At 25.2% G+C, this 20,229-nt stretch overlaps 1 protein-coding gene across 5 annotated transcripts in view; it reads left to right on the top strand.

Moving 5' to 3' along the window:
- Positions 1 to 20,229, top strand: part of LOC103568583 (probable serine/threonine-protein kinase DDB_G0282963) — a 28,251-nt gene that overhangs the window by 2,839 nt on the left and 5,183 nt on the right. Inside the window, exons 1-3 of one of the 5 annotated variants that reach the window (XM_008545512.3) lie at positions 18,824 to 19,004; positions 19,214 to 19,313; positions 19,381 to 19,927. The exons of 2 other annotated variants lie outside the window; for them this stretch is intronic. The gene's annotated coding sequence lies outside the window, so the exon portion shown is untranslated. Of the gene's footprint in view, positions 1 to 3,054; positions 3,073 to 18,823; positions 19,005 to 19,126; positions 19,320 to 19,380; positions 19,928 to 20,229 lie in introns of those variants that run through there. 2 more of the 5 variants (XM_008545513.3, XM_053737462.1) reach the window with 2 other exon arrangements.

Raw genomic sequence — 20,229 nt, 5'->3', positions numbered from 1 at the left:
GGGTACCACGTTTTGCCTACCCTACCCCTCCCCCCGTTCCCCTACATTACTTTTAACTACTTTAAATTAATTTTTAATATTTTTTTATCCGTCTACTATCTCTACTATTTTATTAATGTTTTGTCGACAAGAATAATTCATATAAACAAACAACTAATGATCAAATTTCATCATCATTATTATCAAAGATGATACAAAGTTACCATTAGATCTTTAATGAAATAAAATTAGATATAACATGCGTAAGAATGACCGATAATTTGTTTGTTCTTGACCCTGCTCTCTTAAACACCGTCTTTATCATCCATACATAGAAATATATGAACCAGTCGTAATAATAATAAATTTATAATTACAAAATAATTTCTAATCCGACATGGGATCGGTACCACTAAAAAAAAATTAATATAAATTATTTAAAGAAAATTAAATATTTTAATAGGCCGGTAATTTTCATTACCCTCTGATCCAATTATTAGCCTTCAATAAAGACAAAGCTCTCCTTCGTTCTTCTGTATAATAGAGTAAGTAGAATAAGAGTTTATAAAGCTATAGAGTACACATAGGGGTTGTTCATTTAATAATTAATCAGTCCACAGAGTGATTGGTTTAACTGGATTACCGAGATAGAAAGCGTAACACACCGCACACGCGTTTGTAATTAATTTTACACAGATTCTCTCACTTCTCATCGTTTATCCATTAGCTATTCATCAGGATTATTATCTATATGTATGTCTATATAGACAAAAGATCATATATCTATATATTTTACATATTAACGCATAACAGGATATAGTCTGTATGGTATGTATACATATATGTTTATGTGTACATATATATATACACTGCGGTCTTTTGTTAATACTAAAGCTCGCATAATATTATTGTGTGTATAGTATTTTGGTGAGTGAATAGAAAGAGATTAATTAGCGTCAAATAGTTAATTTAAACGTATTTGAGTTTGAATGGAAATTAATTTAAATTTGTCCATGGCACACTTATTATATACTGTAAAAAATTCGAAGTAAATTCGGAGTGGTTATAGATTTTATTTGAATCTGAATTCACTGCACTCGAAGTTCCGGAGTTTTAGAAAAAATCACTCCAAATATGAAGTAAACAGGGAGTATTTTTTCAGCGGAGTGATTTCGAAGTGATCAGGATTGTATTTAAATCCGCATTTACTCCGATTTATTCGGAGTTTTACTATTAACCCTCGGAGTACACTGGGGGTCATTTTGACTCTAGAATTTTTTTTTATCCTACAATATTTCTCAAGTTAGGTTTCAGCGTTAAAAATTAGTTAATTCGAAATAATGATAGTTGTATTCGAAGGAGCATTGTTTTACTTACAAAAAACGTCATGACCTGCATTCCGATAAAATTCATAGTTTTTGAGATATAACTCTTCAAATAGAAGTTGGATTAATTTTACCCCGTGTGTACTCCGAAGGTTTGTACTCCGAGAGTTAAAATAAACTCCCTCTAGAAATCGGAGTTTCTAAGTTATAATAAACTACCATTCGGAGTGAATTTTACTATTTTATATTAAATAAATACGCAGTCATCCCTCCGCATTCACTCCGGATTTAATCCGCGTGCACTTCCCCAATTTTTTACAGTGTAAATTTGGTTAATATTTGATTATATTAATTTCAAATGATGATTTAAGTAGATTATCAATTATAATGTAACACGTAATTATTTAATGATTTTATTGTAAAAAATCAGGTGTGAATTCAGAATGAATATAATTTTATTTAAATCTGAAATCACTCCGTCACTTGAAGTTTCGGAGTTTAAAAAAAAATCACTCCGGAGTTTAAATTTTTAAATAAACTGCCCTTCGGAGTAAATTCCGGATTAAATCTGTCTTTACCAAAATTTGAGGGGCCCATTTTGCCCCCAAATCATTCGAGGTACTCAAAATTTTAAGTTGCCCCCCCCCCCTTCCCCTATTAAGGGAGAGTGGGGCAAAATGGAACCCTGGGGGCAAAATGGGCTGACATTTATATTACATATAAGCCCTCATTTCTTAAGGGGCCTATTTTTCTCCCCCCCCCCCCCCCCCTTCCCTTATAATAATAATAATTATAATAATAATAATAATAACGATCATCATCATATTTATTTATTAATTTTGTAATTATTTTTAATGATTAATTTATTTAATATAAAATTTTAAATGAATAATTTAGAATAATTTATATCTTCGGCTTGTAATTGGCTACTTTTAATAACTTTTATTTTTTTAGTAATTGCAAAATAAACTATTAGTTTATTTAATGTTTGAATAAAAAATATATAATTGTTTCAATACATAATGATTTATATTGAAGCCGGTAAAAAGAATAGGATGAACTAAAATTGAGATCAAAGTATTTCTGCGAATGTTATCCGTACTAATGGACTTCATGATGTATCTTTGCTTCATGAAATATATATATATAAAAAATTGAAGCAGTATGTTGTACATACTAGTTCTATTCGTTTTACCTTATACTTTAAGTGTACATTCGTTCTATTCGCTACCTGCTGGTAAAGCTGTTGGTGCTATTCCATCACATCAGTATAAGTAACCACGGCACGGACTTTGCTCACGCGGTCACGTTGCGCGCGCGCGGCTGCGCTAAATGTCAGGTGCACTATACAACATTGCGTGTATATTTGCCAGCCTCCTTTGTAATAATATTGTCGTGAGAATTTTCATAGTAAAACCATTTACAGATTTTTATTATTATAAATTTATTTATTTTTTTTGTCTTCTTATGGTAATACAGCGACGTAATAATCTCGAACTCACATGTACAAATTCTTATTAAATTGAATCATATTTGTTTATTTATATTTATTGACTGGAATTTATTTTAATGCAATATTTCAAAATTATTCGTTCATTTTTTTTTATTTAACAGATACATGTCAATAAAACTAAAAAATATTCGCGATACTTTCTAACGACATTCAAGAATCTATAGTGTCCTGATACATGAATCTGTACTCTCTCTCTTAAGAATTCAAAAGAAGCCGCAATGAACGAGAGAGTTTTTTAAATTAACTTTTGTACATGTATGTATGATATTACTATAATCATGTTGTAGTGTAATATATATATTTATAAGAGATTAGTTTGTGATGGTTTAATCGTAGTATATATATGACAACCACCTGTTTCATCTCATGTTGTCTGTAACTACGATATAAGAGGAAAGTGTATTCTATATATATATATTATATATATATATATATATATATATATATATATATATATATATATATATATATATATATATATATACATGAATGATTGTATTTGTATGGCAAGTGGGTCACCTGTCACACCTTCTTCAAACTGCTCATTTACTGATGTACCAAATATACAATCATTATCATTATCATTATCATAATAAAAAAAATATATAACTATTTATATATATTCGCTCTTGTTTTCATAAGGTTTCAAAGCATTACGTATAAAAACTTTATAAATAAAATATTAAATATGTAAAATAATATAAATAACTATACACAAATATATAATCAGATATTATTATATAAATTTAATTTAAACTTACCCCCATGAAAATAGCATATATGATAAATATATATGGAAAAATATATGATCAATATGGGACCATATAAGTGGCGAAAAACTATATATATTTTCTTATATATAATATAGTAAGTTTTAATATAATTAATTATATACGTAAGTTTATAAAATGATACATGTATTATATATATTTATAATCATATATGTAAACTTATAAGGTAGCACATATATGTATTATATATATTGATAAGTATGTATGTAAATTTGTAAGGTAGCACACATATATTCTGAATACAATGTTTGAATCTTATAACAGAGAGAGAAAGACAGAAAAGAAAAGATTTTATTCATTCTTACATATATGGGGAGACTTATATGGTTCTATATATCGAAAAATATATAAAAATTTATAAAGTTGAATACATGGTACATATATCGTGCCATATAATGATGAATTATATATGTATTCTTATTTATTTCCATATATAAATAACATTTATGTTTGAATATATTGAAATTATAAGTTTCCAAATATATAAATAATATATTGAAGTTATACGGAAATATATGAAACCATATAAGAGAAAACATATATAAAAATATACTAAAATCGGCCAAAATCTATATAGTTCTATATAAGATTTCATGTATTGTCACATATATATTTATATCTGTAACATATATTTTTTAATATATGTTTACCATATATGATATTTTCATGCGGGTAAAATAATAAAAATAAATTATTTTAAATATTAATATTATTTGAAAGCGAATTTAATTAAAAATTTAATAAAGTAAACAAGTTTTTTTTGTGTCTTTAATTTTATAAGAAATTTTAATAAAAAATAAAAATAAATGGTATAATAAAATGGATAAAATATTTTTTTCATTAAAACGTCTGTCGAATTCAACGATTTCCAATTTAATTCACTTCACTTCACTTCATATTTCGTTTGTTGTTTTATAATTTACCTCTCGTTTGTAGATTTTTAAAAGGTCAATGAACTAACAAAGAATAACTGATGTTTTTATTGTCATTATTCTAAATACATGAATATTGCTGTTGATAAAGCGTTCAATAACTTGACAAAAAAGCGAATTATATATTTTTATTTTGAATTAAAATTTAATTTGAGATTCTAGGTACTTGACTTATAAATGATTACGTATTATATTTAGTTTATTTATAGTATTGTACATTGTGTGTACGAATAATATATAATAAAATAATTAAGTTAGTCAATTAGAGATAAAGACATTAAATTATTTAATGCGCATGCACTCTACTCTATATGTATGCGTATTTATTTTATTACTTCATAACCAAAGAGATAGTTATCACGTGTTTTTATTTATTTATTTTTTTTTTTTCTGTAGTCACGCGAGAGTTATTTTAAAACATATGTGCCGTATAAAGTAATTAACAAAGATTTAAATATAAGAATTAAAATGACGATAATGATACTTGTAATTATTAAGAGAAGTATATTTAAATGACATATATATCTATATATATGAAAGGAAGTAATTTTAAATTACGGTAAATTTTTAACACGCGTCTGTGGTAATTTTTTCTCATTATTATTATTATTATTTTTTGAGCATAACAATGATGTTTTGGACCATACTCTTTTTTATTTTTTTAAACAGTAATGTCCCGTTCAGTATCTGGTGAGTTATATATGTTATGTGTTAATTATTGTTACTGTACCATCAAGAGTATGTAAAAAATGTTTTTATTTTTAGCTGAAAATTAAATATTTTTTTTTATAGTTAATTATTAATAATCTTTTATTATTAATTAATTAATTTTGATAATCAAATTTTATTTGAACGAAATTCATTTTTTAACTAAATTTTATTTTTTAATGAAGATTTAAATGTAATTATATGAAAATAAACTATTGTTTAATTTAAATATACTGAATTATTAATTTACATCTATAAATAATGCTTTGATAATACAATTCATTAATTAGTACTGTTTACATAATGATAATAATAATAATAATAACGAGCAACGTACAGTCACTAAATGACTACCCAAGTATTACTGCCAAATTTATAAAACATGATTTGAATTTAACTGTTTATCAAAATTTCTACTGTAAATCAATTCTATAATCTTTTGTTTATTTTTATTATCATTGAAATTTAATGAGACAAATCTCATCATGAATTCCTAAACTTGATTTCGATGATTGTATAATCATGAGATTTTTGAAAAAAAATCTACACACGGTCAAATTTTTTTTTATTAGTCATCTTATATATTTTTTTCACTGATACCAAATTAAATTCTTTTAATTTTTATTATGATAGACTAAATTTTTTTTATTTTTTCTTAATTATATAGATAATAGTTATATATATTCAGTCTTATTCAGTGACAGAATAATTAAAATATTAATTTATTTAAAGAAAATAAATACGATCGTCTTTTTTCCCGCGTAATTTAAATGTGATTCGAATAATATAGATAAATTGATTTGTCTATAAATTTAACAATAGAAAAGAGTTCAAACGTAAAAAAGCACCAATTCAATTCAATACCTTTTTAATGATAACAAATTTGATCAAATTAACTGATTCAATTCTATAGATAGTCGGAACAAAATTTTCCTTATTCTCTTAGTAATATAGATAATAATTTTAAAGAATTTTAATTAGTTGAGCAAGTAAGGCAGCCCTAAAATCTCATTTTTTAATATCCGAATTAAAAATTCTTTATTTTTTATAATAAAAATTATAAAACAAAAACTTAAAATTAGCAAAAAAAAAAAATAAAATTTTAACATTTCGTTAATATTTTGTAACTAAATTGAACGATTTAATAATTCTTCCAGCAACTAAAAGTTTTCATGAAGACCAAATTTAATGAAGGGTTGAAGAAGTTTAATATGAGATACTAAAGAAAAAAAAACAAAACCACATCCGCAATTATTTTTAAAATGTTATTTTAATCTCGTCAATTATGTTATATCTGATCCCTATAAAAATTTAATGAGATCTATATCGATGAATAGTGATTATTGCAAAGAAAAATAAAAAATCGATTGGTTCGAAAAAATCGTTTTATAAAATTTATTTTATTGTTTAATATTTATTGAATTAATTAATGATAATTAATGTAGCAATCAAAGGGGTTTGTCAAGAGTTGTATTTGTATAATTTTCCGATTAATTAAATCGATAAGTTAATGACTTATTAAAATTCTTGTATATGTTTTTTTTATATTTTATGTTTTTAAAAACTTTACAAATATTTAATATGTCGAATTAAAAAAATTAATCAGCTTCAGGTCTTATGTCTTATGAAATTTACTAGGAAATTCACAAATTTGATATTTTTTTTTCTGAAAATTTTAAATTTTTACTTAAAGAAAAAACGTTTTAAATTATAAATTGTTTATATAAACGAAATAATATAAGAAACACTATAAATAAATTTAAATTATTCAGTAAACGTTGTAATGAGCATTGAATCAAGATTAGCAAATATGAATTTCTCCTCATCCTTTCAATGTCATAAAGAATAAAAAAAAAAATTTCATTGTGAGCTTGGAATTACCGTCAAGAAATTACAAAAGAGAATTTCATGACCAAGGTCTCCGTTGTGTAATCATTGATTTTTTTTTTATTATTATTATTTGAAAACAATTATAAACGAGTATAATAACTAAACAACAATGTGCACAATCAGAAAATAATCAAATCGGAAAATATTATTAAATAATATAGAGGAAAATTTTTTTAATTTACTCAAAGATTAATAATAATTAAATTTAATCCAATTAATAATTAATTACAGAGAAATTGCATAATCATTTATAATTAAAAAATTAGCTCAAAATATTCATAGAAAAATTCCATATATATATTTTTTTTAATACATATGTGTATTCATTGTACAGTACGTATAAAGAAAAGTCGTTCGTGTAAGGTTGGGAATTACCTGAGGTTACACAACGTAAATATTTCCGGTTGTCTGCGGCCAGTAAGTGTGTCTTCAAGTCACTTGTCAAACCATAAACTATATGATATACCTATGTTTTTTTTTAAATATATATATTAAATACCTTTACATATAAATAATAAACACACGATTTTAATTAATTTTCTCATTCTGTATTATTACATGCGTATATAACATATTTACAAACTATAAAGAATTATTTTATTATATATAATTAAATCAATCCATATATTGTGCTTCTCAGTATACTCAAACAAAGAAAAAAGTAATAATACATTTTAATTGGGATGTTAAAAAGGGTTTATATTGTTTTTTTATGTAATTATTAATATGATTCATATCCTGTGAATCAACTTATTTATTTTTTTTTTTAATATGTGATCTATATTATTTTCATTCATAAGAATGATAGATAATTATTAATTTGTAATTAATTAATTAATTAATTTATAGTAATTTGTCCTTTAAATGTTGGAGATAAAATATTGCACGAGTTTACCTGAACTCTGTGTCCGTTAGTCTAGCAAGTTTCAAAGTGGGTTGCTATAATGAGATCGACGATTTTGTATGAGTATATACGATTCGATATATGTGTCACTTCGGTAAAAAAAACACTTAACAAAGTTGGTACAAGTTATTTTTTTCTAAATCTAATTTCACTCTGCGTGATATGTTTACTAATCAATCAATTAATTAATTAATTAACTATTTATTCATTTATTATTGTTATTGTTATTACCGTATATAAATTCAAGTTATATACTTTTACTTTCAACATTATCGGCTTGAATGAAAAGGTAACGGAATACGAATCACTAATGAAATTGCTCAAGAATAATTATAAAATGTTTTTTTTTTTTCCATAAAAATATTAATTAAAACAAAATTTTAAAATTAAAGTTTTAATTATTTCAAAATTGAATTAATTTAAAAAAGGAGCGTACGTAAGTAGGCCAGCGACTGGGTCAGTGTCAAACCTTGATATAGTTTTTTTAAATTTTCTTTCAATTAAAAAAATATTGAAATTTTTTTTTTTTAAATTAATTTCTTGCAAGTAAATTGTTAATTTAAATAAATATATATAAATTTATAATTTATCATAAATTTGATGACCTTTTAGTCGGTGAAAATGTCACGATAAAATAAAGTATTAAGTGGTCTTTAAGATTTATATACATATAGAATATTGGAATATTTTTCTCATCATCAATATCATTACTCTCAATCTCACTATTCTTTAAATTAATCTGTAAACGTCGCTTAAAGTTCAAGTAAATCTTAAAAGATCTTGTCGTTTAATAAGCAAGGTGGTCTGGTGGCCTTAGGCTGTCGGTCACTGACACTGTTTCACGAGACACACAATTTAACTGGGGCCTTACAAGCCTTATAGGCCTTACTTTATACTCATCACATGACCAATGAAAAATATACGATTTAATAAAACTCAATTCAATTTAAAATTACATGCTTATTACTTGCTAAGAAAATACTCATTCTCATAACGACGATGTAACAATATATGTCTATAAATATATATATGTATTCGTGCTCGTGATAACATTATTTTAATTTATATATAAGAAAGCATAATATTGTTAAAGATTGAGGTGGGAAATATATTGTGCGAAAGAGAACTTACGGGTTAACAATCGGGTCAATTCCTCGTTTTAAAAACCAGTTGAACATACACAAGAACACACACGTGATGATGTTGATGCTTATTATTATGATAGTGATACTGATCGAGATTATTATTATTGTTATTATTATTATTAATATGATGATGATGTTCCATTCTCTTTAGGACTGCCTTTACGGCCAATTTAGTTCGTCAAACATCGATCGACTTGTGTTAAATAATTTATAGAAAAAATATATTTATTTTGACAACTTTTTTCACATCAGTTGATATAGATTTTTGTTTTACAGGGGAAAAACAGAATATTAAAAATTAATAAATAATAGTAAAAAGTAGAATCCGTTATTAATAATTAGTACTATTATGTGCTTAATGCAAAGTAGTTTACTAATTTTTGTAGATTCCTAAAAACTACTATCAATTATTTCAAAAAGTAACTAAATATTATTACTTTTAGGTATAATACGTGACTTATTAGTGAAAGTTAATTAATTTATGACATAATCTGTTAAAAAGTAATGATTGGTCAAAATAAGAATTGGTGTCTTAGATACTGATTATTCCAGCCGAAAATTGCAAAAGTTACAAACTTTTATTTTATAAATTCGATATCACTGATCAATTATTAGCTTAAAATATCATTTATTCATCATTAGAAATTAATTTACAATATATATAAACCGAATAAGTGGTAAATAATAAAATGAAAAATTAGTATACTAGATACTGATTTTTTGCTCATAAAAATACCGAAAATTTTTAACTCTTATTTTATAAATTTTATTCCATTGACTAATAATTAATGTAAAATGTTATTTATTCGTTATTATAAATTAATTTATTATATACATATATTGAATAATTGGTAAATAATAAAATGAAAAATTAGTATACTAGATCTTGATATATTAATATGTACACTTACTAATTTTTCGGTTCCTCATTTTTTAAATTTTTCTATGTTTATTTGAATAGTAATAACTGTCGATAGCAATTTATCGATTCTTTTTCATATTAATTTTAAAATACGAAATTACAAATTTTGCTCTTCTATGTATATCAAATTTTCATATAAATAATAGCCATTTTGTAATATATATAATGATTCTGGTTTGATATTAGTATCGAATATACTAATTTCAAGTCGAAAATGAACTACAAACTATAAAAATTTTGAGCATCTTTTTTTTCCATGTACTTTAATAATTGACCAACGTCAATTTATGTGGAAAAATATCTATTTTTAGAGCTTTATTACTTTATTAATTACAACATGAAGTTTAAAATATCATTTATTTATGGATTTTTAGTTTAAGATAAATTAATATAATATATTACAAAGTTAGCTTAATTTTTTGCTGTACGGTGCTTGAGTTATGTAAAATATAATTATTAGATTTAAATATATATGCATATTTAATGGCAATGTATGAGGGATACATGATGATGCCAGTAGAGAAGAGAATACAAAATTTAAGTTGAGAGTAAATAGTCTATATTACAATACATACTACCAAAGAGAAACTAGAAATAATCTCCAACGACCTGGGTACGTCGACGTCAACGATCGTACCGAAGAGATATGGATGGCAAGGGGCGAAAATATATTTTGACCCGCGGGCCATCTCGCTTCAGTCTGGGTTTTAGCGACCAAAAATGCCTTGTCCGTTCATATATAAACATACAAACTGACACGTGCGTCAATGTATATATTTGTCTGCGGCATTAATTAAACTTGTAATTAATTAAAGACCTAATGTTAAAATATTTAATAACGACATTTGTAAATAAGGAAAATAATATTATTACGTGCGGTGAATTTTATCGAAAAAATAATCCAAAAATTTCAAATAATCGTTGAATAATTTACTATTCTAAAAAATTATACGATGTGTTTAAGTTATTTTTAATAAAAGCTTATTTAAATATATTCGGCAACAAGTATTTTTACTATACCACATAGTAATATTTTCGATTTATCAAAGAATTAATTACTTTATTTTAATATTTACAATAAAAAATAATTTTTTAAATTACTACAGCATGGTAATTTTATCAAAAATATTTCAAATTCGAGTTTGTCCGGTAATATTCGGCTATTTTCGTTTATTCTAGTACTGATAGGTTAGAATAAAGTATAGTTAGATTAGCGAGATGTTGCGTTTTGGTTTTTTACCCCCACCATCTAAATTTAAATTTAAATGGTGGGGGTAAAAACCGAAAATATTCAAAACACAAAATCTCGCTAATCCACATATAATTACATGATGCATTAATACATAAGCGAGCATTTCTATGTATATTTTCTTGTGATTTTTTTTTTTGTAAAATAATTATAGATACGTATTTGAATGCTTATGAAATTTTGAATAAATTCAATAGATGGACTTTTTTTATTATTGTTAACGGCGATTTATTTAAATAAATAAGTTATAATTTACTTTACAAACTGAGCATGGCTATCTTTTGTTGTTATTAAGTGATTGAATGTAGGGCAGAAGTACCGTTTTTGGCCACTTGGGCCAGTTTTGGCCACTTAGAAATTTTAAATAAAATAATTTGTAACATACGCAATGGCACAATTAATTTTTTAAATGTGAAAATACTTTTATCACACTATTACAATTTAATTTTTTTAAATACCTTTTCATTAATTAAAATAAAGTAGTAAATGTCCAAAAATGGAGCAGTGGCAACAAATGGTACTTCTACCCTCTATCGAGCTATTTATGACTATTTTACCAAATATTATAATTTAGTATAATTAATTATATTGCAGCTGGTAAAAATTTCTAAAATAAAATTTACTCCGTCGCTTGGTCAAAATTAAATTTTATTCGATGGATATTTAAATTTTCCATGTTATCGTTAATGTTCACTATAACTCCATACTGTCTTCATGTTGTTATCATCATAGAAATTTTCTACAAATTTTTTCCATAAAAAATCCTGCGAAATTATCTTCGTGTATAGTTTTGTTATTCGCAAGTATTTAAAAAATTTATTTGTAAATTACTTTTTAAATATTCTTATTAATGTAAACATTATTGTTGTTGTTATACAACATGTTTTTCTAAAAAATTTTGCTCATATCACGGCCATATGAAATGTGTGCCCAACAGTCTGGAAAGTTTTGGCACTGACCCAAAATATTTATACGACGATCGTGCGTATTTTATATATGACTATCTTCAAATTTACAACAGTACCTTTGAATTGTATTTAATTCATCAACTTTGTTTTACATTAAAACAATATTTTTTATTTTTACATTAAGTAGATATGATACACATAAGAACAGATGCTTTTACTTATGTAAGTCTTGACTTCTATTTTAGTTTAAAATTTTCGCGCCGAAAAATTTTAAAAATAGTATAGACATATATTATTTAAAATTAATATAAAAACGTACGAAAATACTTATTTTTATAAAGACCGGAAATATTCCGTTATCAGAGCGATTGCATGTCACATATTCTTCCGCTTTCTGTTTATTTAATAAAAACACGGAAAATAATAATATTATATTCATCATTAAATTATATAATTGATTAATAAGTTAATTATTTAAAAAATTATTTTAATTTTGTTTTATAATTAATATAAATCCCGATTGAATTAAAATGATATTACACTAACCAGAAATAAGTGGTTAGTATATAATTATAAATATGTAAATAATTAAAAAGAAAGCCACAATATGTATAAGTTACAAGACTTAAACTCTATCAGAGCATGTCCATATGAGTGGCATTTATTTTTTTAATATTCTTGTTATTATATTATACAGTTTACGTAGAATTAATATATGTTAACATTAATAACCGTATAACCGTCAAATACTCATTTTAATATTTATTAAAAATATATATATTTTAATATTCAAATAAAATATAATAAATTGATAATAAATGTAAAGAGTTCACAAGAGATTTACCGAGTCATCTTAAAAGAATGTTTTTGTCAGTAAGAAGCCATTGCTCCCAACATTAATCTCAATATATATATAAAAAAAAAAGCCGGTTTAACATTTTTCAAAAAAAATTAAAACTCCGGATTTCCAAAAAACTTTTCGATAAAATAATATTTTTTATTATCTTATAATTTTGAAATTTGGTAAAAAAAAAAAAAAAAAAAAAAGATAATTAATTAAATTTTTTATTAGCAAGATCTTGAGAGTGAAATAAATAGCAAAGAACAAGAGTAGAAAAAAATGAAGGATTGAGAGAGAAAGAGTATGGACAGGGAAAAATCGAAGAAAGCCTTGACGCACGACTGGACAAGGATCGAAGGTCTTTCTAGCACGTGTATAATATAATCCAAGACCTGCTGAGAACGAGTCTATACAAAGGGAGTAAAATAAATATAAAAATAAAATAATAAAATAAAGTTTAATAAAATGAAACCAACAGAAACAACGACAATGGGTTGTCGAACTTGCAGCCAACATTCACCCACTGTAGAATGGAAATTACACTAGGGTATTGCCTTGAATACCTGGGTTGTATTACAATATTTAAGTAAGATATAACGCCATCCTCTTCCTCGTACGTTTAAAAATAAAAGTAAATAAATTATTATTATTTTTAAAATAATAAAATCACAAGTACAGCGGTATTACACTCAAAGAAAACGAATGGAGTATCAGTAAAAAAAAAAAAAAAAAAAAAAAAAAAAAAAAAAACTCGCTCGCTAAATATAAACTCCAGGCACACATTTAGATATTCTCATTTTTTTCATTTATAAAAAAAATGTCAGATAAAAAAAATTATCTACACGAGAAGTTAAAAAGAAAATATTAATAACGTAAATTAAGTTATTTTTCAACTATATATTAATTTATTATTACGTAATAATGATAATGTCGAGGTTGAATCTAAACAAAGAATTATTTATTTATTATAATTTAAAAAAAAAATTTTTCACGTAAAAAAAATTTTATTTTGGAAGAGTTGACTATTTAAAAGCAGGTGGGTAAAAAAATATGAGTTTAATGTATATTGAAAATAATAATAAATGTAGTAGAGTGTTTGGAGTCGCGAGGGAGATGAAAAGAAAAAGAGAGAGCGATTGAGCTGTGAAGGACGAAAGTGAATTGAGACGAGGTTGGAGTGCCTTGGGGCATCTGCGTTTGCTTTTCTCCCTGCTGCTGTAGTATCACTCGTTCAAACTATTCCAGTACCCAGTACACAGCCCAGTAAAGTAGACGGTATATCTATATATAACTTAGTATGGTCTAGTATATAAAGTGTATATAGACAGAATGCCCTGAAGGATCATCTCATGTCGTCCTTATGGTTCCATGTGCTTTAACCAACTACATTTTAACCACACCGACAATGACGACCACGTAAATTCACATAACGGCATCAAAAGTTTCACCACGAAACTTGCATTAACATCATTTATTTTTTACTACACACTACTGAATTATATATACCCTCTTTTTTATAAAACTTTTCGATAATTCTCCAGCAAAAGTTTCCAACTACTTGAGTATTTTTTTAAATTATTAAAATATCTCGCGGTGTTGAACAAATTTAAATTAATTTCCAAGTTTTTTAAAAAATAATAAAAAATTTTAACAATAATATTTAGTTATAAAAAAGAAAATGTCAAAGATCATTAAAGGCAAAGTTATGAATCAAAACAAGAGGATAAAGATGAAAGGGCCAAAAGATAGAGGATAGAGGATGCTACTGCTGATGATGGTGTGGAGAATATATAGAGTAGTAGTAGTTTGTAACTATAGATAGTGTAGGCAAAACAAGGTAATATGAGAGCTTCCGGCAGACAATTTAAACTTCAAAGTAGTCTATGCCTTCCTTCTATATCATTCTATTCATGTGAGTACATACATACAGACAGTAGTGATATAAGTAGTGGTAAAATGTAACGCCTGAGGAGATTAGCAAAATAAGCTCGAGAAGTTTCGTGGGAGCTTTTTGGGATACGCATAAGTTTATTCATGCGGCTTAACTAGTTCACACTATGTGTGTGTTTTACAAATGTGTATGTAACTATCTTTTATAGTGAACTCCGTTCATCGTCGATGATAGTTGGCTTGGTTTAGTACATAGTACACACTATTAATGCTATAAAGTTTATAAAGACAAGATGGTATGATAGGAGCTTGTAGATGAGAGGAGAGACAGTTAGAAAAGGGACACTGGCACACGGCCAAACGAGCCGCAAACGTGCTCTGGAATTCTCTTTGCGGAAACTGCTGTCTCTGCTGATCCTGTACGCTAATCTACTTTAGTAGTCTTTTTCTCATTATATAAATTATACATGTTACTTTGACCCGATCAGACAGTTTGATTTTATCACGATAACGATTATTTCTTTCTCTTACATTAAATCTTCTTTTATTTATTTTCTTTCCTTGTGTGATGGATCAACATTGACGCACGTGCTGTTATATTATTAATAATATAATAGTATTATATATACTCGACACTCGAAGCTACAATTTGCTTTTTTTACAACCTCTACAACTATTTTCCTCCGAGTTACGGCATGTTGAAAATCGCTTAAAAATTTTGAATTTCTTTTATATCCCTTAATCTGCGAATAGTGTATTCAACTTCTCGCTAAGAAAATTGAAAATTTTCAAAAAGAAGGGAAGTTATTGGTTTCGGTCCGATTTTCGAAAACTCAGTTTTCAATAGATCTCGACGTTTTGAGATCCTAGGAAGCTATTCTGATTATTTTCAAGATAATATTTGAGTGTATGTATGTGTGTACTAGGGCGTTTCAAAAAAAAAAAATTTTTTTTGTTTTTCTCGAAACCAAGCTCAAAAGTTTCATTTATAGATATAAAAATACGGCTGTGGAAATTAGAGCTCTTTTCCATAGGAAAAACATGGACAAATTTTTTTTGCGTCTTCTGATTTTTATAGCTAGTTAACGATGCATCGAAGGAAAAATTTGCTGTCCTATTTTTGTAGGGAATGGAATGCTGTACAAAAAACGTCTCTTATCATTTTTTGATAAATTCATGTGTTCGAAAGTTATTGGAGCTGGAAATCAAGTCTATAGTAAATTTCGAGATCTTTTTACTTTCTTAGCAAAACTATCAGATTTATCAAAAAATGTCATAAGATATTTTTTATAGACAATTTTATTCCCTGCAAATTATTTTTAATAAAGTTTATTAAAATTCCGCATTATTCTTTAGTTATTTCGATTTTATTGCCAAGCTCATGAAAATAATAGTCTTCTAATTGATTTTAACAACTTAACATTAAAATAAAAGTAACTAGAAATACACCTAGAACATTCAGTAACTTTTGAACAAATGATTTGGCTTTTGAGGTGGCGTTTAGAATGGCTCATTAATTCAACAATTTGTGAGAAATTGAGCATAATCGCTACAGTATCTTCGGAAATATTCCAAAAATAAAATTTTTTCAAAAATGTTTTCGGATAACTTGTAATATACTCGATGGATTATTTCTAAAATCTAATCAGCTCTGAAACTTTATAAGCCGAATCGAATTCCACCTTAACCATCAATATCAGTTTATTCGTTCAAAAAAAAATCGCTGTCAAAAGAATTTCGAAAAAGTGTTTTTTTCTAATAAAATTCAAATTGTTAAACTTATTGATAACATTTTTTAACGTTAGTACACTGTGAAAAATTCCCATTAAATTTTACTATGGGTGCATTATAACCCCGGACCATAAGAAAACTGATACAAAATTTACAAGTGTCCCATAGTAAACGTATGCGCATAGGTCCCAATTGTGTCGTCTGCGCATACCGTTTATTATGGGATACTTGTAAATTTTGTACCAGTTTTCTTATGGTCCGGTGTTACAATACGCCCATAGTAAAATTTGTTGGAAATTTTTCACAGTGTAGTTAAAAAAACTGCATCGATTGTCACTTTGAGCGTCAAAATCAATTCATTATTTCCAAAGATATTGCTGATATTAAATTTAAAAAAACAACGATGTACTTCATTACTTTTTTTTGTTATTGCTTATTATTTGAATTTTCGCAATGGAAGGTGCGACATGACTATTTTCGAGCTCAAGAGCTCGTTATAGGAAGTTTTAGAACTGGCCCGCAGGGTCAGGCGGTTTTTAGATGTTTTTTTTTTTGTTATACAGTATAATTTCTATAATTCAATCAATGAACATTTAATATATTTAAATTTAATAAAAAACAATTCTCAAAATTGACTAAATGAATTTTTTTTTATGGAAAGTATCGGTTTTGTTTTATATTTTTTTTGCGTTGATTGACCTCATCATTCTCAGAATCATACGATTATTATTATTATTATTATTTATATTTTTATTTTTATTTCTCTCATCGAGTATAGCCAAAGGCTAAAGCAAAAAAAATTACAGGTATATACGACCTACACCTACAGGTTTTGAAAGGAAGAAAAAAAAAATGGGCAAAAAAATTTTTCTTCAACTTTCTAACTATATTGACTCTTCCTCATCTCTCGTCGTCCTTAATCCGCAGATATAATATTAAATATATATAAAATGTGTATAAAAAAAAAAAATTTATAAGGTCAAAGATCATCTATACTTTTATCGCAACTGCAACTTTTATCGTTAAGGTAAACAGTTTTTTACCGCTAAAAAAATTTCAACATTTTATTAATAAAAAAAAAATAATATTTTTCAGTAAGCTTCGAAAATGAGTATATTTTATAAAGAAAATTTATTTTAGATAAAATAAATTGTAAAATATTATTTAATTATTAACAATGCATCACGGTCATTTGAATATTCATATATATATTCATATACATATGTATAACTCCATAAAAAAAAATAATTTATCTATTTGCATACTTATCAAATTGTCTATCTAATTGAACCTTATCATAAATTTATGAACGATTAATTCATATATTAATCTTATTCAAATAAATTAAATTTAAATATGTAAGTTTATTTAGAAATATATTTACTAAAAAAGAAGTGAATAATATGAAGGAAAAATTTAAATAAAAAAAAAAAAAAAAATTAAGTAAACATAATAATTAAAATATGTTGAGATAATTTGATTAGAAGATTAAAAAATTAAAAGAATGAATTGCAAAGACAAGTGTAATATGTATAATGTGAATACTTTCGAAATACTATGAATGCATAGCTCTGTTCTGTCAATGATATATTTCCGAGTACATAGTAGAGTAATAAGAAAATTCACAGCGATCACAATCCTGTGGAATGCGCTTAGAACTTAAATTTCGAAAGGCTTCTCTTATATTACATATTATATACACTATACACTATGTTCTTACTCTCTTATAACATTGCTATGAATGCTTACGCACGGTTACTGAGCTATATGAGTTACAAGTGTTTCTTTGAATTACATTTAAATTTCTGGTATTCAAAAATACGATATAATTCAATGAAATAATATTTTTTTATTGAAATTTTAGACACGAGTAGAAGCGCGGTAACATGAAAAATAAAAAAGATTATAATAATAATTTATGAGTAGTGACATTAAAGACGATATATTTAATTAAAAATTTATAAGCCATTTTTGTAAATTTATTGATAAATTAAGATAATTTTATTTAAATTTTGATTTATCAATGGTATAAATGTATATGAACATAAGTATTTTTATATTTTATATCAGTCGTTATTTAGACTTCAGACAGTAAAGTGCTCGGAAAAATTTACTTAAAAATGAATTATCAAAAATATATAACTTTTATTTTTTTAATTTTTTTTTATATTATATATTTTTTAAATGCAGTAGCAATAAATAGAGTACATATTGAAGAGTGGAAAAATCATCGTAAAGAATTTAACGAAACTAAATTTTTAACGGATAATACAAAAGTATGTCAAAGTAATAAAAATAATTATAAAGATAAAAAAAACTAGATCTTTTTAAAAAAATCTATTATTACAATTTAATTATCTGATACTAAAAAGTTAATCATATAGATATTTTGTAAGCGTTTATTTGTTAAGATAATTTTTAACTTACATTACAATTAATTACACGTAAATAAGTATTTAATGCAAGTACTCAACTATTATCTTAGATAAAATATGACTTGAAAAAAAGATGAAGTATACTAAACTAAATCCAGTATAAGACACGTCCACAATTCAACTATTTTAGTTTAATAATTTCAAATGCAGGTAAAGGTAGTCTACTTTGAACTAATTATTGTTTTATCATTATCACTAATTAGAATTATATTTATAGAGTATTTATAAAACATACAATGGCGTTAATTGAAATAAAATGGATGACAATTTTAATGACATTAGTGGTCGTCATTAATTTTATAAATGCTGTTCCATTAAATACGGAATCAGTTTATGAAGATGATAATGATCAATTGAAACTTAATCGAATTGTTAGCGAAAACTACAATAATGCTAAAGATTGTCATGGAAACGTACGAAGTGACAGCTACAAGTGTGTAATTGATCTGAGTTATGTAAAATAAATAATTTAGATATTTTTAAAAATTATTTTTACTGCAAGAAAAAAAAATTTAAGTTGTAAATCACGGATTATTGGCTTATAAATATGTATTGATATTGAAATACGTAATTTAACTTTGTAAAATTTTTGAAAGTTTGAAAAAAATACAATGAGAAATTTAAAATACTAAACACGTTTATCTGTAATAAATTTTCTTTTTTCCTGCGTGTTTTTCAACGAGCCTCTTTTAGAAGAGAAAATATATATTTCGTAAAGAGGGTTGGGGAAAAATATAAAGATCTTACTTCAAATATGTGTTCAAGTGAGTTATTTTATTTAAAAAAAAAAAAAAAATAAACTTTAAGAAAAAGATTAAAATGATTTAGTAATTGAATATTGTAGTTACTCATTACTGATTAGGATTAGTAATCTAAAATCCTTATCAAACAGTGAAAGTTTTAAAGAAATTCTGTGAGTTATAGAGAAACTCAATGATGAGTCAATGTTTAAGTTTTTTTTTTTTTTATTTTAACCGTGAAATTTTTATCGTATCATTTATAAAAAATATTTAATGTCGAAATTCAATTTTTTTTAATATAAGTTTTTAGTAAAAAATAAAATTTA

The sequence above is a fragment of the Microplitis demolitor genome, chromosome 3 (assembly GCF_026212275.2).
Source record: "Microplitis demolitor isolate Queensland-Clemson2020A chromosome 3, iyMicDemo2.1a, whole genome shotgun sequence".
NCBI lineage: Eukaryota > Metazoa > Arthropoda > Insecta > Hymenoptera > Braconidae > Microplitis > Microplitis demolitor.
The sequence above is the reverse complement of the archived record's forward strand: the minus strand, read 5'-3'. Positions and strand labels throughout refer to the sequence as shown.